General features: G+C 40.4%; 1 protein-coding gene and 1 pseudogene across 4 annotated transcripts in view; one reads left to right on the top strand and one right to left on the bottom strand.

The window, feature by feature from the left end:
- The window catches only part of ANKIB1 (ankyrin repeat and IBR domain containing 1), a 180,876-nt gene that overhangs the window by 151,299 nt on the left and 4,884 nt on the right, over nt 1–24,693 (bottom strand). The window lies entirely within an intron of this gene.
- LOC142456077 (ATP synthase F(0) complex subunit g, mitochondrial pseudogene) lies at nt 10,063–17,488 on the top strand (annotated as a pseudogene).

The following is a 24,693-nucleotide window of genomic DNA, read 5'->3' on the forward strand; positions in this document are numbered from 1 at the left end:
AGAATAAAAATAATAAAAAGCCTAATGCTGAAAAAATACAGAGATTTTACAACTGAAGTTTTAATTAAACTGATTTTACAAAAAGATAACCCAACGACTCTATTAAAGATCAAGAAGCTACAAATACTTCCCCTCCATTTTGTTCCAATATATGTTTATTTACTCAGTCAGTAGTAATTCCACCTCCTGTGATAAGAGCAATGCAATTTTTACTGAGACTACCCCTTCTCTATCCCAATCAGCACAAGGCTTAAGCACAACTGGCTCAGTTCCAGGAGATCTGAGAGATGGGTATGAGCTCTAAGTCTGGCTAATCAGAGTTTTCCATCCACTTAGCTACAATAGTTGGCTCATATCACCCAAATTGGATGCTATAAAATAAACCCTTATTCGTCAAAATACACTATTAAGAGAGTACAAGAGCAAATCACAGATGAGAGAAGATATCTGCTTTGCACTATCCAGATCACATAAAGAATTATTTAAAAGTAACTTAAAAGGGGAAAAAAAGCAACAACAACAACAAAAAAAGCAGGGGAGCACACTGGACACCCCAACAGAATAATGGTCGAAAGCCTTCACAAAACAATCCATGGGGGCCTGAACTCAAGTATTCCCTAAAATGCAAGAACACCACTTTGTTTTACTAAACTGGCATTCCATGATGTTCACCTTCCCAAGATGATTGCTGAAGACAAAGTGGGTGCATAAGCAAACGTGGTGAAGAAAGCTGATGGTTCCTGGGTATCAAAAGATAAAGGCTTGAAGGTAAACAAGTGGCCATCAGCTGAGAAACAACAAAGCCCACATCGAAGAAGCACATCAGCCTGTGTGATCATGAGGTGTCAATGGGATCAGGAATCAGGCATCAAAGAACAAAAAATCTTATCATTGTAAATAAGGGGGAGTGCGGAGTGGCGACTCAAAGCCCATCTGTAGGCAACTGGACATCCCCTTACAAAAGGGTCGCGGGGAGGAGATGAGCCAGTGAGGGTGCACTGTAGCAACAATGAAACATACAACTTTCCTCTAGTTCTTAAATGCTTCCTTGGTCCCACTCTCATGATCCCAATTCTACATTCCAAATCTGACTAGACCAGAGGATGTACAGTGATACAGATAGGAACTGAAAACACAGAAATCCAGGACAGATGAACCCCTCATGACCAGTGGTGAGAGTGGCAATACCGGGAGGGTGGAGGGAAGGTCGGGTAGGAAGGGGAAGCCTATTAGAAGGATCTACATATAACCCACTTCTTGGGGACGGAGAACAGAAAAGTGGGTGAAGGGAGATGTGTGACAGTGTAAGACATGAAAAAATAATAATAATTCATAAATTATCAAGAGTTCATGAGGGGCAGAGAGAGGGGGAAAATGAGGAACTGACACCAAGGGCTCAAGTAGAAAGCAAATGTTTTGAGAATGAAGAGGTCAACAAATGTACAAATGTGCTTGACACAATGGACAGATGTATGGATTGTGGTAAGAGTTGTATGAGCCCCCTAAAAAATGATTTAAAGAAAAAAAAGTGAATGGACACATGAAAAGGTATACAGCTTCATCAGTCATGAGGAATATGTAAATTAAACCCAAAATGCTGTGATTTGCAGCTCAACACTTACCCTTACCCAACAGGACATACTAGCTACCATCTTGTAAATTCTTTTCTCAGTAAATCTTCCTGGAAAAGTTGTTTACGTACATGTTTTAGTCATCATCTTATCATTCATTCTTCAGTTAGCTCACCCATAATTTCTCAAGAGTACTAGCTATCAATTTATATTCTCTCAGCTCTAAATCCATCCTTCAATGTCTACTCGACCAAAATGAAAGCGAACCCAGGTTACAACTTTCCTTGGCAGATGAGCAGATTGACACTAAAGAATGTGGAAGGGACACTAGAAGAGAAAAGGGATTCTATTAATTGCAGGCTCCTCTTCTTCTGAGGCTTCTGGAATGTGTAGCAGCCAGCAAGTGACACTCCCCCAAGAGCAACTGACCCTAGCACTCAAGGGGTGCCTTCTAAGTTAATACCTGTGTCGTACTGTTTCCCTGTGGATGGCTTTCCTAATGCTAAGGATGTTTTTTGAAAGAATATAGTGACCCCAGTAGGACTGAGCAGCTGGGGGCAATCTTCCATTGTACAGTACCTCTGGTCCTTCAGACAGTAGTCCTTCAGTGAGTTCTGTCAGTGCCACAAGCCTCCGCTATCCAGGGACCTATGGTCATTCTAACAAGGGGTTAATAGAGGTCTGATAAGGGAGGACTCTCATACCTGTTCCTTCCATGAATGCTCTTCCTAGAGTCTAGACAGTAAAGGTAACTGCTTTATCCTGTAAATGCTATATGTATATCATCTTTCCTCCTTGACAGATTTTCTCCTGTTATAGTTCATAATTCCTTAAATATATTTATATACAAAATTGGAAAATAGACTTTGTATTTATGTAAAAGATCACACTAATCCCAAAAGTGCAGAGCTATTGACTCTTCTTAACATTAGTGCTTTCGAAGACCATAATGGGTGGCCCCACTATGAGACACAACATCCCTCATTGACCCATAGCCCTACAGGGGACAACACGGGAGACACAGTGTGGGAATTCCACCCGATCTGATCCCACCACACCGAGGCAAAACACTGAGGATGTGTAACAAAACAGCAAGGGGAACAGAGCAACGAAGTCCCCAGGGAATACCAAAAATAGACTTTTTGGACCAGGGCTTGACATCCCATCACACTTGACCATAAAACACTCCTAATGGCCAACAAACAGTCCTTGAACTAACTACAAGCTTTTCTTTTTGGTTGTTATTGTGATGGGTTTTTTTGTTTTGTCATTGGCTTTTTGTTGCTGTTGTTTTGGTGCTTGGTTTTGCTCTGTCTTGTTTTTGTGCACGTTATAATCTCCGCAGGACTGTCTAAATAAGATAGACTGGAAGAACAATCTGGAGGAGAAAACAACGGGACCGACAGTTCTGGGGTTACATGGGAGAGGGAGAGGTGAGGGGAAAGGAAGTGGTGTTAACAAACCCAGGAGCAAGGGAAAACAAGTGATCCAAATCAGTGATGAGGAGGGTGTAGAAGGCCTGGTAGGGCACGACCAAGGGTAATGTAATCAAGAGGAATTACTGAAACCCAAATGAAGGCTGAGCATGATAGTGGGACAAGAGGAAAGGAAAGTAGAGGAAAGAACTAGAAGGAAAAGGGCATTTATAGAAATCTAAATAAAGTCATATCCATATGTAAATATATTTATATGAGGATGTAGATTTATTTATAGATTTAGTATTAAGGTAGCAGATGTACATTGGGTCTCCACTCAAGTACTCCCTCAATGCAAGAATACTTTGTTCTATTAAACTGGCATTCCATGATGCTCACCTTCGTGACACAATCGCTGAAGACAAAGCAGGTGCATAAATAAATGTGGTGAAGAAAGCTGATGGTGCCCGGCTATCAAAAGATACAGCATCTGGGGTCTTAAAGGCTTGAAGGTAAACAAGCAGCCATCCAGGTGAGAAGCAACAAAGTCCACATGGAAGAACACCACCAATCTGTGTGATCATGAGGCGTCAAAGGGATGAGGTATCAGGCATCAAAGAACAAAAAAATACTAAAAATACTATCATTGTGAATGAGGGGAAGTGCAGAGTTGGCACCCAAAGCCTGTCTGTAGGCAATTGGACATCCCATTACAAAAGGGTCTCGGGGCAATGGTGGAGGAGGGGGGGAAAGGAAAACAAAAGGATGAATATAAGGAAGAAAAGGGGAGTGGGGGCATGGGGCACTAATCCACCCAACGGGAGAGTATTGTTTATATCTCCACAGGGAAAGTGGGACCAGACTTCAACCCAGTGACGCAAGGTGTGAATGCAATATACCGTCGTGGAGTAGGGAACCAGTGGAGAGGTCTGGGAGGCTGGCCCCAGCACCAAAAATTAAGTGGATTCCTGCCCCTCCCCCGAAAAGAATTTGTTCCAAAGGACGACATTGACTCTGCAGCTCCGGGAGATGGACATATCTGATCAGAGCACACGGGAGCAGATGAAGGGGCAGGAGGAGAGAGTGGAACACAGCCTGGCCCACCAGGCCGTGATGATGATGTTCCTGAGTAGAGCAGCCAGTCCACAGAGAGAACAACATGGCTGGCCCCACTATGAGACATGATGCCCCTCAGTGACTAAGGGCGATACAGGGGACTGCACCGGAGACACAGTGTGGGAATTGCACCTGACCTGATCCCACCACACCGAGGCAAAGCACTGGGGAAGTGCAGCGGAACAGCAAGGGAATGGAGTAGCAAGGTCCCCAGGGAATGCTGAAAGTGGACTTTGGGGCCAGGGCATGGTGACCCAACAGACTGGACTGGAAAACGCTCCTAAGGGCCAGCAAACGATCCCTGAACTACAAACTTTTCTTTTGTGAAGTGTTTTGTTTTGTTGTCAGTGGTTTGTTTTTCTTGTTTTGTTGTCTGGTTGTATATTGTTGCTTTGTTTTCCTCTTTCTGGTTTTCATGCATGTTAGTGTCTCCACAGATCTCTCTGAATAGGACAGGCTGGATGAACTATCTGGAGGAAAAACAACGGGACCAACAGTTCCGGGGGTACTTGGGGTGGGGGGTTAGTGGGGGGTAAGGAAGTGGTGTTAACAAACACAGTGACAAGGGAACAACATGGGACCCAAAATGGTAGAGAGGGGGGAGTGGCAGGCCTGGTGGGGAATGATCAAGGGTAAGATTGCGTAGAGAAGAGGTATACTCTAGCCCAGATGGTGATGAAGCATAGTGGTAGGGCAGGAGGAAAGTCAAGGGAGATGGAGGAAAGAGCTAGGAGTCAAAGGGCATTTATGGAGGTCTAGACAAAGACATGTACATGCAAATATATATAGGAGGATGGGGAAATAGATCTATGTGTCTATATTTATAGGTTAAGTATTAAGGTGGTGGAAGGACCTTGGGCCTCTACTCAAACACTCCATCAATGCATGAATATTTTCTTTTATTAAATTGGAACTCTATGATGCTCACTCTCTCGACACAATGGCTGGAGCCAAAGTGGGTGAACAAGTAAATGTGGTGAAGAAAGCTGATGGTGCCTGGCTTTCCAAAGAGATAGTGTCTGGGGTCTTAAAGGTTTGAAGGTGAACAAGCGGCCATCTAGTTCAGAAGCAAAAAAGCCCACATGGAAGAAGCACACCAGTCAGTGCGATCACGAGGTGCCAAGGGACCAGGTATAAGGCATCATGCAAAAAAAAAAAAAGATATATGTGTGTATATGTGTGTACATGTATATGTTTATATATATATATATATATACCATATTAAATGAAGGGGGAAGTGCAGAGTGAAGACCCAAGGCCCAAGTGTCGGCCAATGGAGATCCCCTCATAGAGGGGTTTAGGAGAGGAGATGGGTTAATTAGGGTGCGAGGTAGTACTGATGAAGAACACAGCTTTCCCCCAGATCCTGGATGCTTCCTTCCCCCAACTACCATGATCCGAATTCTACCTTGCAGGACTGGATAGGGCAGAGGTTGTACACTGGTACATATGAGGGCTGGAGGTACAGGGAATCCAGGGTGGATCATACCTTCAGGACCAAGGGTGTGAGAGGCGATGCTGGGAGAGTGGAGGGTGAGTGGGTTGGAAAGGGGGAACTGATTACAAGGATCCACATGTGACCTCCTCCCTGGGAGAGGGACAGCAGAGAAGGGGGGGAAGGGAGACTCCGGATAGGGCAAGATATGACAAAATAACGATGTATAAATTACCAAGGGCACATGAGGGAGGGGGAAGCGGGAGGGGGGGGAAGAGGGCCTGATGCAAAGGGCTTAAGTGGAGAGCAAATGCTTTGAGAATGATTGGGGCAGGGAATGTATGGATGTGCTTTATACAATTGATGTATGTATATGTATGGATTGTGGTAAGAGTTGTATGAGTCCCTAATAAAATGTAAAAAAAGAAAAGAGGAGAAAAAAATGATTAGGGCAAAGACTGTACACATGTGCTTTATACAATTGATGTATATATATGTATGAACTGTGACAAGAGTTGTATGAGCCACTAATAAATTGTTTTAAAAAATTAATTAATTAAAAAAAAGAAACGATATACTTTATATATCTTAAACTACTGATATTGAGTACATTCTTTGCCACAGCAACAAAATACAATTAAGGTTAAGACGCTCATGGTTATTGTCTGTTACCAAGGCTGTACATACTCCAGTCTGAGACAAGAAACCATCTAACACAAGAGCCTATATCCTATGTATTTCCCTTAATGCTTCTGATTTCATATCATGCTCCAAAATTAAGAAATGAAGAACCAGGAATAAATCCAGTTCTTAACTGAAAAAAAAGATATGAGGATCTGGGACTTAGGGCACTTGTACCTCCTTGCATCTAAGAAATATCAAAAACAAAAACAACTCACTACTCTCCAGTTGATTCAAACTCACAGACACCCTACAAGACTGAGACAGTTAAAGTTTATTGTGCCAACTTGGCCGATAAAGATATGTGGGGTTAATTGAAGGCAGAGATAAATGGCTCCGTGAGCCTCGCCTTTCTAGTTCTCCGGTCTCTTGTTCTCTGATGGTCGGACCAGGATGAAGCTGCCTTAGCCAGTTCCCTCTGCTTCAGTTGGCAAGGCTCACGTCCTGCAAGACATCCTGGAGGAGAAGCAGCATGGATCTACCCCAATGCAGCCCTGGGTGCTGGAGCAGTTGTGTGGAGACCCCTGCCAATGCTGAGATGCTTACACACTCACTGATTTGGCTTTCCTCCCGCAGTCAGCATCATTGCATGTGGTTTGTGAGATGGAGGAGGACCTTGTGGATTGGTGTCCAACATATGGGTTAATGTTGGACTTGTTGGCTTAGGCAGCACTGGGTTGGGATGTTTTCTTGATGTGCATTTACCCTTTATATAAAACTCACCTTTGTACATGAATTTCTAAAGTACCCAGATTAACACAAGGATAAAGTAGAACTACCCCCTTGTGGTTCCCAATGAAAACTGAGTAAGAAAACAAAGTGTTTTGAGAATGATGATGGCAACATATGTACGAATGTGCTGAACACAAATGATGTATATACGGATTGTAAAAAGAGTTGTATGAGCCCCTAATAAAAAATTTTTTTAAAACAAAGCAGTGCCTCATGGGATCTAACAACACTAATTAGGGTAGTTATATTGGTTAGGAGCCCTGATAGCTCAGTGGTTATGAGTTGGGCTATGATTCGCAAGGTCAGTAGTTTGAAACCACCAGCCAGTCAAAGAGAGAAAGACAGGGCTTTCTACTCCCATAAAGAGTTACAGTCTCAAAGACTCCCACCAGAATACCAAAGAAATTTTACTGGAAATTCAAGTCAGGATGGGGGAACAAGGAGCATGTATGTCTCTGGGAAGACAAATATATCTCTTTTGGCAGGAAAACGGGGTAGGAGCAACTTTCCATCAGGGAAAAAACATTTAACAACATTTATGTGGAACCCAGTCCGTGAGCAAGACTACTGGGACTTTGGACTGTGTTCTTTGGAAGTGCTTAATATCCTTTATAGGTCACACCAGAAGGACTCTATTTAGAAACCCTACTAAGTGAACTGACTGGGCTTTATCTCAAACTCGCCTGTCCGTAGTCATTGGACTTAAGGCTGAAACTCACCTACTATGAGAAGAAGCCGCTCTAGCCCAACAGCACAGAATTGGTGGACATTGGACTTTGGTTTGAATCCCTTGTCATGAGAATACCCAATGAATGGTGGCCTGGAACTACCATAAACTTATTATTTTAATGTCCTCCTTGCTTCAACATGACCTGTATTAATCTGGTAGGTATGGCTGTGCCATAGTGAATGAATATTACTGAAAGATTTGCCCTATCACCAACCCCATTGTTTTTGAGTACAGAGTGTTTAATCTGGACAAAGTAACAATCCATGAATTGCAGTTCATAGGTGGTTTATACTTGTATAAACTCCTCTTCTCAAAAGTGTTTAAATTCTAAACCATTGGCTAAACTAATGATACTATCAATGCATAGTGTACAAATTGAGCTGTTCATGACAAGGTAAGCACTTCAAATGCACCAGCCCACTTTGCAGGGAAAGGATACTCCTATGAAGGCTGGCAGGCTTGGAAAACTCAGAGGCAGTTCTCCCCTGCCTATATGGTCGCTATGAGCCAGCATTCACTTGATGGCTGTGGGAATAATGTCCCAGGAGGATGACTGATAATATTCTCTAATATAAAATGACAATGATGTCTCTAAGGTAACTCAGAGACATCTATAAACCAGAGATACTCGAATGACGTTTGAGCTTGCACCAGGGACTTAGTCCATGTGTATTTCCCCTTCACTTCCCCCCAATGTAACAGCTTTTAAATGGGTCAAAACGGAGATCAAGTGATAAGACATTACATTTTAACTTAATTACACCTGCCATAATTGACTTAGGAGTGCTCTCTCTCTCTCATCCCTGGGCTATTCATATCCCTCAACTATGATCAGAGAGGATTCATATACTTTTGACATGTCATCAGGAGAGACCAGTCTTTGTATCTGTTTCATCAATCTCCTAGTTTCTTATACACTCATATGTGTATAAGAAAGAACTTTATATAAAGAGTAACTGTACATTAAGTAACATTCCAGCCCAGTCCAGATCAAGTCTACAAGTCGGATATTAGCCCATATGTCCCATACTAATCTATAAAGTCTTCTTCAGACTCACGAAACACATGCAATGACACCAAATGCAGGAAGATCAAAGGCCAATGGGTGGAAAGTCTTATGGAGCTGCAATGTCTCGCAGGGAGTCAGCGTGTGTCCTGCCTCCAGCAAACTATTTATCTCAATGCCTCCAAATGAGGTCATCAGGTTGTGACCTGATTGACAGGCTAAACTCCACCCCTTCACTCTTAATCCTCTCAAATTGACAACAGATTATGTAACTATCACACCTGCCTATCCCAGGAGATAGCATACTGCCACTGACCTGGGATTAATTTGGCCAAACTCAGATTCATTCAGCTCTGCATCCACCAGCCTGTGACTTCCTGCTTCATCATTAGTACCTGACGCTACATGACTCAGGAGAAACCTTTAGCTGACATCTGACCAACAGATTAGAATATAACTGATCTTAACCACTTCAACTGTGTGAGCCATTTCATAGAAGCATCTTTGATTTTGCCTCTCTAGAGAATCCAGTCTACTACCCCCCTTGTAAAATATGGGGATATTATAAAAAAAACTTTAAAGTGATCATGTGAAGGGTTAGTGGTTATTTTAGTAAAGATCTGAGAAGGTAGGGCAGTGAATCATGTAGTCTCAAGTGGGAAGAGTATTCCAAGCAGAGAAATCAGCCAGTGCATAGAAATGTCCTATGTGGTAAAGAAAAAGAAAGCTAACTAGTGCTCTCATAATGTGAGACGTGAGGAAAAATGCGGAAAATAAAGCTATGAGAAGCAATGGGCTGAGCAGACTATAAGGATCATGAAAGTCACTGTAAATCACTAGGCTTTTATTCTGGGTGAAAGGGAAGCCACTGAAGAGTTTTCAGCAACAGAAGGAATAAAACCTGACTTACGTTTAACAGGTATAACTGGCTGATTATGGATATACTTTGAAAATAAGAGCATAGAGAATGCACTGACCAATTAGGAGTGAAAAAGAAAAATAAGAGTGACACCAGGGTTCTAGGCCTAAGCACCTGGATGGGCAGGGGGCATGGAGATGCAAGACTTTCGTGTGTAAGAAGAGGACCCCTAGTGGGTCAGTGGCATATGCACTCAGCTGCTAAATGAAAGGTTGGGGCTACTAATGATGAAGCAGGAAGTCACAGGCTGGTGGATGCAGAGCTGAATGAATGAGTTTGGACAACCTTTCCTGTAGGTGTTCTACAAGAGAAACAGGTAGCAGTCTGTTTCCGTAAGCAGTCTGTTTCTGTAACCTGATGGGACAGTTCTATTTGTCCCATAGGGTGGCTAAGACATGGAACCAACTTGATAGCAGGTAAGCAAAAAGACATACAAGTCTAGAGCTGAGGAGAGAAGATGAGGTGAGTCACAAATTGGAAGTTGACAATGAATAAACCTAAAATCAAACCCTATCATGAAGTGGCTGATGGGTTCAAACTGCCAACCTTTTGGTTAACAGCTGAGTGCTCAGCCACTGTGACACTGGAATCCCTTTAACTATAGATGTTGATGTTCGGTGTGGTTGACTTGGTTCCAACTCATTGTGATCCTATGTTCAAAGCATGACACACTGCCAGGTCCTGCACCATCCTCACAAATGTTATGTTTAAGCCCACTGTTGAATCCACTGTGCCAGTCCATCTCCTTGGAGGGGTTTCTCTCTTTCGCTGTCCCTTTACATTACCAAACATGATGTCCTTTTCCAGAGACTGGTCCCTCCTGATAACATGCCCAAAATATATAAGATGAACTCTTGCGTCTAAGGAGCATTCTGGCTGTACTTCTTCTAAGCCAGATTTGCTTGTTCTCTTAGCAGTCTGTGATACTTGCTTGGAGGGTATTAAATTGCTTATCAAAAACTTACAAAAACATAATCCCACTGATGCTTTCCACATGCATTTTTTACTTTAAAATGCTAAGATTTTCTCATCTCACCTAATGAATTACATTTTATTATATATGTACTAAACAGAATTTTAAAAATTAAAAGGTAGAAATGAAACTACAGAACAAGTAAAATACACTAACAGCCCCAAGGAATAAAAGGTAAGGAAAAGGTGAGGATAATTATGGAAAAGATTTAAGTATCTATGGGAAAGATTACATATTTATGCAACAAATGAGCACACTGATATTGTGGTACATACCACATTTAAAACTGGTCCTGGAAATGTGGTTCCTAATCCCTAAAGGCAAAAAAAAGAACAAAAAAACAAAAAGAGGCTTCTCATAAATCATATTCTAAAGAGCAGGAACAAATTCCTAACTAAATGAACCCGTATCTTGTCTTTTCCCACTCTCAATTCATCCTGCATGTGACTGCTAGATTTTTAAATAATTTGGTATTAGTTGTATGCGATGACTGGGAAGATTGAAAACAAAGGTTATGCAAATCACTTTTCTGTGTTCTGTGCTTAGATGATGAATGGTTGAGAACAGCTGGATGGATAGGAAACATGTTGTTCAGTGAAATTAACTATAATTCTAAGTGAAATTTCTAAAGAGGACGCTAGAATAAAGTTGCCTGGGCGAAGATTAATCTGGCTGTCATCTAAAGGATGGATGGGAGTGGGAAAAGGAGCCCTGGTGGTGCTGTTGGGCAAACACTGGGCTGCTAACTGAATTGAATATGGGTGGTTCCGATGTTCAAGGCTTTCACAGTATTGTAGCCTTCATCAACTAACTCTCCTGGAGAAAAGTGAGCCTTAATGCTTTTGAAGCTGTGGTTCTCAAACTTTATCCTGCATCAGAATCACTGAGGAGGCTTGTGAATACTGATACCTGGCCCTAACCCCCAGAGTTGCTGGTTTCATAAGTCTAGCAGGAGATGAGACCTGAGAGTTTTATTTCTAATGCATTCTCAGATGCTGCTAGTTTCTAGTGAATGAAATTAATATCTCCTATAACCCCTATGAGATTAACTCCACTGTCACAGAGTCGATTCTGAATCACAGCTACTCTATATAGGGTTTCCAAAGCTTTAAATATGTACAGGAACAGATAGCCTCACCTTTCTTCTATGCAATGGCTGGGGAGGTTGAATTGTCAATTCAGAACCTTATTCTTTTTTGCTTCCCATTGCCTTAAGGACTTAGCATATAAATCACATTCAAAGTTTTTGAATAAGTAAAAAATTAGAGTATATTTTTCTGTTTCCCTGTTTTTCCTTAGCCCAAATTTTATCTTGCCTTCCTAGTCTTCTTTGTTCCGTTGAAAACATTCTATTATTTCCATCAGAATATTGGTCCTTAACTTCTGTGGTAATTCTGTGAATAATATATCCATTCACATTTCTAAGCCAGAAAGACTTTCAGAGTATAATATTAACAGAAGACACTAAAGATTTTGAGTCTCTCCTCTCTGGTTTTTGTCCTGCTTACAAGAAAGAATTCAAGTAAGGGGCAGTTTTCAGAACAGAGTCAAAGAAAGGGTTTGAACAGAATGAATGAGTTTATTAAGAGGTACTTTGGTATGGAGCAAGAATGGGCCCCTAGCTAATCTAAGGCCCTATTTTTATTCCAACTGAGGACTTCCCATCATTGTCTAGCTTCTAGTAGGTCTTTTGCTGTTTTGTTTTTGGTAGGGTAACTGCCCTTTCTAGGTAAGGGTACTCCTGTGCCTAAAATTCATGTAGTGCCCTTGTCACCAGACACCAAAACCAAGGTTCAATTCAGCCATTGTTGGGGTAGTGAACATCTAATCTTTCCCTGGCTACCTTTTCGCTGTCTCTTCTATTAATAAGGAAATGTGTCTTAGCTGCCTTTCAAGTTCCTTTATGCTGAAGAGGCATGGAGGAAGCGTGCCTCCACCTTCCTTTTGTTTTAGAGTTCATCTTGTTACTTTTTACCCTTCTCTGTCATTCTTTTTCCTTTTACCCATTTCTGTCTAGCTAACAATTGTTATTTAAATTCCTCAATTTAAGAGTGAGAAAAATGATGCTCAGAGAGGTCACACAAAAATAAAATTATTCAAAGCTCTCTTAATCTGGCCTGAAACTAAAAAGCTAATTCATTACCTTTAAATAAATTAAAGATTTTAAAAGGTCAAAAAACAGATTATAAAACCACTTTTACAAGTGCTTTCTGGAAATAAATACCTCACCAAAAATACTAATACTCTAATTATTTATTGGCAACCTTTATCTGTTCTTTGTTCTGTATGTTAAATTTGTAAATCACATTGTTGACATTTGTAAGAGTGCTAACTATCCAGTGATATATGTGTCCCACTGTGTCGTCCTCTCTGTCTGAATCCTTCCCCAAAATAATCTCAAAACTGTTCACATCTATTTCATGCAGGTAATGTGGTAATTTTTCTGATCTTGATCTTCATGGATATATTTTATCCAACATAGAGACTACCTGGAGAAAGTATGATACCCGGTGTCCCAGATAGAGAACCATTGTACTTGTCCAGGCAGTCCCTGGATTATGAATGAGTTATGTGCTGTTCCTAAATCTTCCTGTAAATTGAATTTGTATGTAAATCAAATTGGATCTGTTAGGTAGCTTAGCCTAGGGACTGGGATGTCCATTAACGCATGCCCAGGAGAGCCAGCATAGGACAAAGCTGGATTTTCCCGCCAGTGGGTACGGATGGGCGTTAAACCTGGATCAGCCCACCTGGGCCAGGTGATTGCAATTCAGCCAATGGGATCAACCTGGGGTCGTTCACCACGCCTCCTGTGGGAATCCTTGAAAAGGCAGGAACAGAGAGGGAGAGGGGTCTTGTCTGGTCGTCTTTGTGGGAGGAAAACTTGGGAGAGAGAACTTTGCGTGACTCTGAGCAATCTCTGCCAGGACACATGGTCAAAAGGAATCCTCTGGGTGCCTCGTGAAACCTGAAGTTTCTTTTAACTCTCATTAAATTCACTTGGATCACGAGCCAGGCTTCGGCGTGAATTCTTTCTCGTGCAGAGCCAAGGACTGAGGTTTAAATCTAGCCCGGAGGAGAGACCTTACAGATCCATAAGGTACAGTTTGGATCTAATGTCAAATATTTACCTTAGTGTACAGTGTAACTTTTTATACATAAAAAAACTAAAGAACACTTTCAAATCTACTTACGCATTCTTAATATAATGTGATAAAATATTGTTATGTATACTGCAGAGCACCTATCATGTTATGAACCACTGTATGTACTTTTAATTTTTAATATAATAGGCTTTACAGGGTTCCTAACTACATATTATATGTAAATCTGACATTTGTTACCAGGCTGTCTGTATTCTAATTTTGTTACACAAAGGTTGCGAGGTTAATGTACAGGCAAGTACAGATAATTAGAAGTTGAGTGAAAATAAGTACTGTCAGAAGCAGTGTTGTATGTTGTTGATGCCTGTTATTATTACGTTTTAAGATGCCATCAAGTTTCCTCCAGTTCACAGCCACTCGGTACCACATAAGGACATTGCCTGGTCCAGCAACATCTTCACAACTGCTGCCATATTTGAGTCTATTATAGCCAGAATGTCAATTCATATAATTGAAGATCTTTTGCTTTTTCACTGACCCGCTACCAAAAATTAAGCCTTTCCACAGGAACTGGTGTCTCCAGGTAACATATCCAAAGTACATCACACAGTCTTGTCATCCTCACTTTTCAGAAGCATGCTGGTTATATTTCTTCCAACACAGATTTGTTTTGTTTTTCTGGCAGTTCATATTCAATATTCTTTACCAGCACTATAACTCAAATGCATCAGTTCTTCAGTCTTTCTTATTTATTGTTTAACTTTTACATGCACAGGAGGCAACTGAATATACCATGGTTTGGGTCATGCACACCTCAGTCCTCAATATTTTAAGGTCTTTTGATTTGCTCTATGTAGTACATAATCTGATTTCTTGACTGCTATTTCCATGGGTACTGATTATAGATCCAAGTAAAATTAAATCCTTAACTCAATCTTTTTTAAAAAAACAGCTTATTGGAGAAGGTATACCTTGAAGATCTTCTGAGTTCAATTCTTAATTCCAGCCCTTACTAGTTGTATTGTATTAAATAGTGTCCCACCAAATTGATGTCAATCCAGAACCTCAAAATGTGACCGTATTTGGACAGACAATCTTTGCAAATGTAATTAGTTAAAATGAGATCATATTAAACTAGGGTGGATCCTAAATCCATGACTGTGTCCTTAGAAGAAGACTGTGATGCAGTCATACAGAGACTCAGAGAGAGAGAGAGAGAGAGAGAGAGAGAGAGAGAGAGAGAGAGAGAGAGAGAGAGAGAGAGAGAGAGAGAAAGGAGAGAAAAACATATAGAAGGTCATGAAGAGACAAGTATACACTGGAGTTATGCATCCATAAGCCAAGGAAGGTCAAAGATAACCAGAAATACCAGAAGCTAACAAAAAGGTCTGGAATAGATTTTTCCCTATGATCCCCTCAGACGACATCCTGCGAACACCTAATTTCAGATTTCTAGCCCCCACAACTGTGAGAGAACACATTTCTGTTGCTCTTGGAGTAATTTGTTAGGGCAGTCCTAAAAATTTAATATATTTGCTGTCTTACCTGGTGCTGCTTTAACTTTAACAAACAGAAACTGAGTTTCTTAGGGTGAAGAGACTAGCTATCTGAACTCAGAGCACGGGATCTAGGGGAAGGTTTTTACTCTGTTGGTCCTGGGAAAGATCTTTCTCTTCAGCTTGTGCCTTGGTTCAGCTGTTGGTTCCTTGGAGCTCTTCACCTGGTATAGCATCTACCTTCCAAATCTCAGCCTGTTTGCTTAATCTTCTATTCTTTTATATCTCAGAAGAGATTGATGTGAACCAGTGAACCATATCCAACACTAAGGTTACACATTATTAAATGGGATTATAATCATTAGTGTAGGAGTTAGGATTTAAAACACATATTTTGGGGGAAACAATTCAATCCACAACATTTGCCTTCATTTTATAGAATGGAAGCTATAATGTTCAATGACTACCTCATGGCATAGTAGGTTACTTGTTGGGAGTTGCTAATCACAAGGTGAGCAGTTCAAAGCCACCAAGTGCTCCATGAGAGAAAAATGAGACTGATCCCATAAAGACTTAAAGTCTAAAAAACCCCAGAGATCAAGTCTACTCTGTCCTATAGGATCACTATGAGTCAGAACTGAGTCAGTAGCAGTGGGTTTTGGTGAAATTCTGGTGACACATTTATTGTGCATGTTGCTGGTGCCAACAAGTTGGTTCGGACTCACAGTGACCCTGGGTACAACAAAATTAAACACTATCAAGTCCTGCACCATTTCACAATTGCTCCAATGTTTAAGGCCTTTGCTGCAGTCAGTGTCAATCTATTCCATTAAAAGTCTTCTTCATTTTCGCTGACTCTCTAGTTTACCAAGTTCAAAGTACATAAGGTTAAGTCCCCACATCCTCAATCCTAAGGAACATTCTGGTTGTACTCATTCTAACAGATTTTGTTCGTTCTACTGGCAGTCCGCGGTATACTTAATATTCTTCACCAACACCATAATACAAAAGCATCAATTATTTTCTAGTCTTCTGTATTTGCTGCCCAGCTTTCAAACCCATATGAGGCAACTGAAAATATCATGGCTTAAGTTAGACACATGGTACAACACATCTTTGCTTTTTAATACTTTTTTAAAGAGGGCAATTGCAGCAGATTTGTTCAATATAATGTCATTTAATATCCTGACTGCTGCTTCCACGAGTCCAAGTAAAACGAAATCCTTGAGAATGTCAATCTTTTTTCCCATTTGTGATGTTGCTTACTGATCCAGTTTGGAAGACTTTTTTTTCTCTTTAAGTTGATGTGTAATCCATGCTATAGCTTTTGATTCTCAGCAGTGCTTCAAGTCTTCCTAGATTTTGGCAAGCAAGGTTATGCCATCTGCATTCTGCATAGAAGCTGTTAATGCATCTTTTCCAATCCTAATGCCACATTCTTTTTCATATAGTCCAGCTTCTCAGATTATTTGCTCAGCAAACAAGCTGAATAAGTATACCTTATAAATGCCCTTCCTGATTTTAAACCACTCAGCATTTCCTTGTTCTTTTGGAACGAATGTCTCTTGATCCATATATCGGTTCCATATGAGCACAATGAAGTGTTCTAGAATTCACATTTTTTGCAATGTTATCCATAATTTATTATGATCCACTCAGTCGAATGCCTTTGCAAAGTCAGTAAAACACAAGAAACCACCTTTCTGATATTTTCATTCCATATCCTTTCCTGAATTCGGCAGTTTCCTGTCGTTGAAGTGCTCCATTTTAAAATTATCTTAAGCAAAATTTTACTTATATGTTATATTAATGATACTGTTTAATAATTTCTGTGTTCTATTGGATCACCTTTCTTTAGGATTACCAGGAATATGGATTTCTTCAAGATGGCTGGCCAGGTAGCTGTTTTCCAAATTTCTTAGAATAGATGGGTCAGCATCTCTAATTAAAACAAAATTTTGATTCAACCGGCCATTTCGGGCCACGGGCTTTCTCTCCTAGAACCATAGCCCAATTTTTCTGTAACTTGGTGGAGAAGGCACCAGGGAGGGTAAACGCTGCTGGGACTTATTCGAAGCCTTGACTGGCCACATTTGGGAACTATGCCAGGGTGGAACTGGTTCCTCCAACCCCTGCTGAGATCCCTACAGCTATTCAGAGCCTGAAAAAAATAGTGCTAAGACTGGTCGCTTCAAACAGCTCACAGTTAAGGAAGCTCTGCTGAATGGTTTCGTGGCCACTGAAGTGTGGATGTGACTTTATATTGGCGAGATATTAGGCAAACGAGGCATCATTGGCTATGATGTTTGAAGACAAGTCTTTAACATCTAATTATATTTGGTTTGCTATTTTAGTTTTCTTGGACTATGCGTGATCAGTCTACTGTAATAAAATAGATCATCTAAAAAATTTTTTCATTGTGCATACAAAACAAAATCAGTCTTTTTTTTTCTTTTTTAAAGGATAGCAAAAATATATTTCCAAATAACCTGTTATTATAAGGAATCTGTTTTGCCTTGGCCTTGTCCTCAGATGTTACTCTTGTCACCAAACTAGGTATGATTCTTAGTTGAATCGAGCAGTCATGGACGATGAAAGAAGCTGCTGCTCACGCAAGAATGCCATCAAAGGTGACAAGCACCTGCTACAGACAGCTAAATAGAAAGACAAAGCAAGCTGTCCTCTTGATAACAGCCCTCAACTGCCTGATTTTAATTTCTAATTACTAGAGGAACAGTCTCCTAATCTGTTTATAAAGGGAGCCCTGGTGGTACAGTGGTCAATAACTAGGCTGCAGATGAAATCTTGCCCTATTTTGGACATGTCAGGAGAGTCCAGTCCTCGGAGAAGGACATCGCCATGCTTGGTAAAGTAGAGGAACAGAGACAGAGAGGAAAGCCCTCAATGTGATGGACTGTCATGGTGGCTGCAACCAGGGGCTCAAGCACAGGAACAACTGTGAGGGTGGCACAGGACCGTGCAGTCTTTCACTCTGTTGTGCACAGGGCCCCAAGGGTCAGAACTGACTTTATGGCATGGCACCTAACAACAACAATATTACTAAAGGGCAGATTATCTTTCAACTATTGCTGCTCATTAGTTTCTGATTCTCCTATGATTAATATGTATTACTTATATATCAAAAAGCAATAAAGCCATTATTTAAAAGCAAACAAACAACAACTGAACTAGGCTGCAAACCAAAAGGTCACCCAGTTCTAATCTACCAGTCACTCTTCAAGAGAAATATGTGACAATCTATTTCCATAAAGACTGCACTCTTGGAAACTATGAGGGGTAGTTCTACTCTGTCCTCTAAGGTTACTTATAAGTCAGGATTGACTTGCTGGCATTGTGTTTGAATTAATTTTACTTCTATCACTCTCTTTTGGATTTCTGTGGTTAAACATAATTCTTATTTGGTGAGAAAGACAACAAAGTTGGAAGAAAACTTGGGGAAAAGTTCATATAATTAGGAAAAGAGAGAGACATTCCTCAATACAAGAACATCAGAGACCAAATAGAAAAGGACAGATATAAATGATTACATGAAATGCTAGAGAAAAATGTATAGTGAATGATACTATAAATAAAAACAACCAGAAAAATAAAACATTTATAATCTAGGTTTTAAAATTATAATTACAATAAATGTATATATAAATACCACACAACAAACTAAAAAAAAATAGCCAAGAAGCACAGCATCATAACTATTTAAGGAAATGAAGAATTAAGTAAGCACCTTAACAAGCTTTCCCTCCCTCACTCAACCAAGACAGCACTGGAGACACAGGATGGGACTAGTAGTACAGGGTCTGGCCCCATTAATCTGGGGTGAGGCACTGAGGGCATGCAGCTGACCAGCAGGGGGAGCAAACTGATGAAACGCCTGGGGAATACCAAAAATAGACTTTGGAGACAGTGTGGCACCCCATCAGACTTGACTGGAAAACACTTGTAAAGGCCAACAAACAGACCTTGAACTATTTACAGGCTTTTCCATTTTTGTCAGTGGCTTTCTTTTTGATATTGTTATTTCATTCTTGCTTTTTGCTATTGCTGTTATTGTTTTATTGGTTTTGACTTCCTTTGTTCTTTTATCTGGCTTTGCCTGTTTTTTGCACTTATTAATGTATCTGCATGTCTATCTAGATAAGTGAGATAAATAATTCGGAGTTGAAAAGAATGGGAACAATGGTTCTGGGGGGATACAGGAGAAGGGGAAGTGAGAGAAAGGAAGGGGGGGGTGTACCAACCTAGGGACAAGGGAGCATCAAGTGAACTAAAATCAATGGAAGGAAGGTCATAGGATGCCTAGTGGGGCTCAATCAAGGGCAATGTAGCAACAAGGAATTACTAAACCCAAATGAAGGCTGAAGATGATGGTGGGGCAAGAGGGAAGTAAAAAGGAAATAGAGGAAAGAACCAAGAGGAAAAGGACATTTATACAGGCCTAAATACAGGTATTTACATATATAAATATACATATATATGAGGGGAATAGAACTATGTACTCATATCTATATGTTAAGAGTTAAGGTTAAAAAATTTAAAAAGAATTAAGGTTGCAGATGGACATTGGGCCTCAACTCAAGTACTCCCTTAACAGAAGAACACTTTGTTCTAACAATCCAGCATTCTGTGATGCTCACCTTCCCGACATGATTGCTGCAGACAAAATGACTGCATAGGCAAGTATGGTGAAGAAAGCTGATGGTGCCCGGCTATCAAAAGATATAGCATCTGGGGTCTTAAAGGCTTGAAGATAAACAAGCAGCCATCTAGCTGAGAAACAACAAAGCCCACATGGAAGAAAAGCACACCAGCCTGTGTGATCATGAGGTGTCAATGGGATTAGGTATCAGGGATCTGAGACCCAGAAGAAAACCATACCCAAGGTGAATGGGGGGTAGTGGGAGAGCATGGAGAAGAGACCCAGTGCCCATCTGTAGATAATTGGACATCCCCTCACAGAGGAGTCACAGGAAGAGATGAGCCAGTCAGGGTACAGTATAGCACTGATGAAACATACAACTTTCCTCTAGCTCTTTGATGTTTCCTTCCCCCCACTATCATGACCTCAATTCTACCTTACAAATCAGATTAGACTAGAGCTTGCACACTGCTACAGATAAGAGTCCACAACACAGGAAATCCAGGATAGATAAACCCCTCAGGGACAACAAGGAGAGTAGAGATACCAGGAGAATTAGGGGAGGGTGGGGGGAGAAAAGGGGAATTGATCACAAGGATCAATTAGAACCCCCTCCCAGGGGGGCGAATAACGGAAAAGTGGGTGAGGGGTGACAGAGAAAAATGTAAGATATGAAAAAAATAATCTATAATTTATCAAGGGTTAGTGAGGGAGGGCGGGCGGGGGAAGGAAGAGGAAAAAATGGGGAGCTGATATCAGGGACTCAAGTGGGAAGAGAATGCTTTGAAAATTATGATGGCGGTATATGTGTGAATGTGCTTGACACACTGGAGGAATGTGTGGATTGTGATGAGATGTAAGAGCCCCCAATAAAAGTATTTTAAAAAAAGAAGAAGCTTTCCCACCCCCAGTCATTTTTATTTTGAAAGGAAAACATTTAGGGCTAGTGACTTTGCACAAAAAATGTTTACTCACAAACAATGATGGCAATACAGATTGTGTAAACCTTTCTGGAAAGTCATCTGGCATTACGTAGTAAAATTAAAACTACAAAGCTATTCATTGTAATACTAGCCATAACAGAAGACTAGAGAAAAATCTGACACCCAAAATAAAGTTACATCTTCACTTATCAACTGCTATTTAACATAATGGCTCAAGACAATAAAAATATGTTCTTTTTTTTTTACTCTCTGGGGAACCTAGGCAGTTTCTCTGTGGGTGCACTCAGCTAAAAGATCAACTGGGCAAACAAGGCCAACACCAGACCACTTTCCTAATTGCTGGTTGGTGCTGGCTGTTGCTAGGTCATTTTGGGTCTCCTCCAAGGGACTTCTCTTCCTACAGGCTAGATGAGCTTCCTTACAGGAAGTCTCAGGAAAACATTCCAACAAGGTAAAGGTTGAAGCTGCAATGCCCCTGAGATCATAGACTCCAGATATAAAAATCACTTCCACCATATTCACTGCACAAAGCAAGTCAGAAGACCAGCCAATACTCAAGGTGGAAAAATAAGCCTTCACCTCTAATTGGGAGAAACAGCAGAGCCACAATGCACAAGGACAACATACCTAAGATAAGAGTCAGGATGGTACAATAATTAAGCACATGGCTACTAGCAGAAATATCAGTGGTTTGAACCCACCAACCATACCACTGGTAAAAGATCATTATCTACTTCTGTAAAATAAAATTTTTAACCCTTTAAAAATTATTTTCTTTTTTTCTTGACTTTTCCCCCCACACTTTTATTGGCACCTAATCCACATATCATAAAATTCAATAGTTCAACCATATAAAAAAGAATTGTACAATCATCACTACAATCAATTTTAGAACATATATCCTCCCCAAACACACACACACACACACACTCACACACACACACTCACACACACACACACACACAAGATAAAAGACCTTTTTCTTTCTTTTTTTTTTTTAATTTTAACAATTTATTGGGGCTGATACAATTCTTTTCACAGTTCATACATATACATACATCAATTGTATAAAGCACATCTGTACAGTCTTTGCCCTAATCATTTTTTTCTCTTTTCTTCTTTTACATTTCACTAGGGACTCAAACAACTCCTACCACAATCCACACATACACATACATCAACTGTACAAAGCACATCCATACACTCCCAGCCCCAATCACCCTCAAGGCATCTGCTCCCCACTCAAGCCCCCCCCATCAGGTCCTCCCCTTTTCCCCCCCACCCTCCCCAAAAAGACCTTTTTCAAACCAAACTGTGACTAATGAGTCAATTGCAATTCATAACCACACTGGAGGACAAAATAGAAATACCTCACAGGTTTTCAAGGCTGTAAACCTTTCACCTGTGGAGTGGTTGATGGGTTCAACCTGTCAACCTTTCAATTAGTAGTTGAGCATGCAATCATTCTGGCTCCTTAATGATTGCAGCCTAGGAAATCCTATGGGCCAGGTCTACACTTTCCTATATTGTCAATATGAACTGCAATCACCTTGAGGGCGTAATACACATCTAACGTTCCATTGTAATGTATAATGTTCTTCAACATATGTTAAATTAAAAAACAAAAACCAAGGTATACTTAAAATAGTGTTACAACTTTATGTGGAGAAATTATATAGACAATATTTTGCATTCATGTTTGCAAATCCTTGAAAATGTTTTGAGATGTACTAACCATATACTGAGACATGTACAGCAAAAATGAAAATGAAAAACCTTGCCCATCCTTTCCCCTCACAAAGGAATGTGTGGCAGTTGAAGATGAAGGGCAATAGAGCATGCTAAGAAGGCCAGCAGATGAACGGGACAAGTGGCTCAGAGCAAGGCAAAGAGGGCAGCTCAGCGGTCAACAGCACAGGGTAGTACGGGAGGTAGCAGGTAGGAAATGGGCTATATGCCTGCGGTACTGCTAAAACACTGAGCAAGTAAACAAATCTGAACAAATGATAACTATACTGAAACTTATTTATTTAACTAAGAAGCCAAATATCTTACTGTCAGACAAGGAAAATACAAACATGGAACGAGAGAAGGCTAACGACCCTTGAGATGTTGGTCTGGAACTGGAAGCATAAAAACAAACTTAAAAGTTCTGTGATACACACACAAGTTTAGAAATAGTTATGAATGTATATGCAAGTGTATTTATTACGTACACACACGCGCGGATAAATGTAAATAAACTTTTACAAATGTAAATAAATAGACCTTCCCCCACAAACATTTAGAAGTCACTTCATATAAATGAGTCCCTGAATGGTGCCAGTGGTTAAGCACTAACTAACTTAGCCAAACGTTGGAGGCCCCTGCCTCAGAAAACAGGCCTACGAGTAAGCTTCCAAAAAGTCAAAGCCTTAAAATTCCCATTGAGCAGTACTGCTCTGCAAACCTGGGGGTCGCTCTATGCCAGAATCATCTCCACGGCAAACATTAAACACACACACGTGGGAGTACAAGTCATGCACACGCATTCACGTATGCATCCTAGCTGTCTGTTGAGAGGGCATAGAAGCAATGACATCCCAGTAGCAATGAAACACTAACCACAAATCTTTGTTTTTAAGTACCCTCTTTTACTAAAAGAAACCAGAGTTCTTTGGAGAAATGGCTGATTCCAAGGCTGGGGCAGACAAAGTACGAGATGAACCAGGAACAGGTTGTGCTGCCACAAAGTCCTAACGCAACGCACAATGACTGAGAGGGAAGCAAAGTAAAAGGACACAGGAGCTAGCTCCAATGGGCTCTCACTGGCTAAAACAGGGACCATTGAAACATCAAAATAAATAGTAATGGTAATAAACCACAAACCACTTAATAAAATGGGAATTCATGAGTACTAAACTAATTTTTTTCCAAACCATTTTATTAGAAGCTAATCAAGACAACATACCATTCCATAGTTCAATCATGTCAAGCAGTATTGTGCAACTACTACCAAAATTAGTTTCAAAAGAGTCTAAACTAACCTAATAAATGAAAGAAAAAATAGGGAAGGGTTCTTCCTTACAATACCAACTAAAAAATGTTGTCAGAATAATGTAGTATCATTAGGCAATCATAGCCACAGTGGTTAATTCTGTTGATCTTGATCAATGAATGTTAAGACTAGAGGGTACAGGATTAAAGAGAACCCAGTTAAGTGTATAATTTTGGAATACTCCACCGTAAATATTCATCAATTACAAAGAGAGAAGGTAGCCAACTTTAGCAATTGCTAATAATGGCCTATCTGGTATTCCTTTCTGTCATGAATGCACACTCTGGTAAGGGTCATGAGCAAGCATCACACACATCTAAGTTGAAGGCCATTCTGTAAAAGGTACTTGATAAAATTGTCACGTACATGAAACACAGAAAAAAACTGATACTGATACTGAAGAGATGTACATTCCTAGGTAAAATTCTGGACTAGAAAGGAAACTATTGTTAGGGTAGTTGGTGAAATATGAACAGATACTAACAGTATTGTATCAATCCAGATTTTCTGATTGTTATAGCCCTGCTAATGCTGGGGGTTAGGCATTGGGCTGCTGACAGGTTGGCAAATCAAGACCATCTCTCTCTCTGCAAGAAAGATGAAGTTGTCTGCTCCTATGAAATTATCCTCTGAAACCCTATATAAGGTTGCTGTTGGTCAAAATTGACGCAATGGGAATGGGTGTTTTGCTTCATGCTGGTTACATAACGGAATGCCAGGTTTTGTTTGCTTGTTTGTTGAGAACTAAACAATGTAGTGCTTATGCTATGTTGCAAAAGGCTCCAAAAATTATGATAATGAATGATAATGGTATGTATTTAGACATACATACATATAGAGAGAGACAAAAAAAGGGCAGGCAATGAAAGAATGCAAT

Source organism: Tenrec ecaudatus, chromosome 9 (genome assembly GCF_050624435.1).
Source record: "Tenrec ecaudatus isolate mTenEca1 chromosome 9, mTenEca1.hap1, whole genome shotgun sequence".
NCBI lineage: Eukaryota > Metazoa > Chordata > Mammalia > Afrosoricida > Tenrecidae > Tenrec > Tenrec ecaudatus.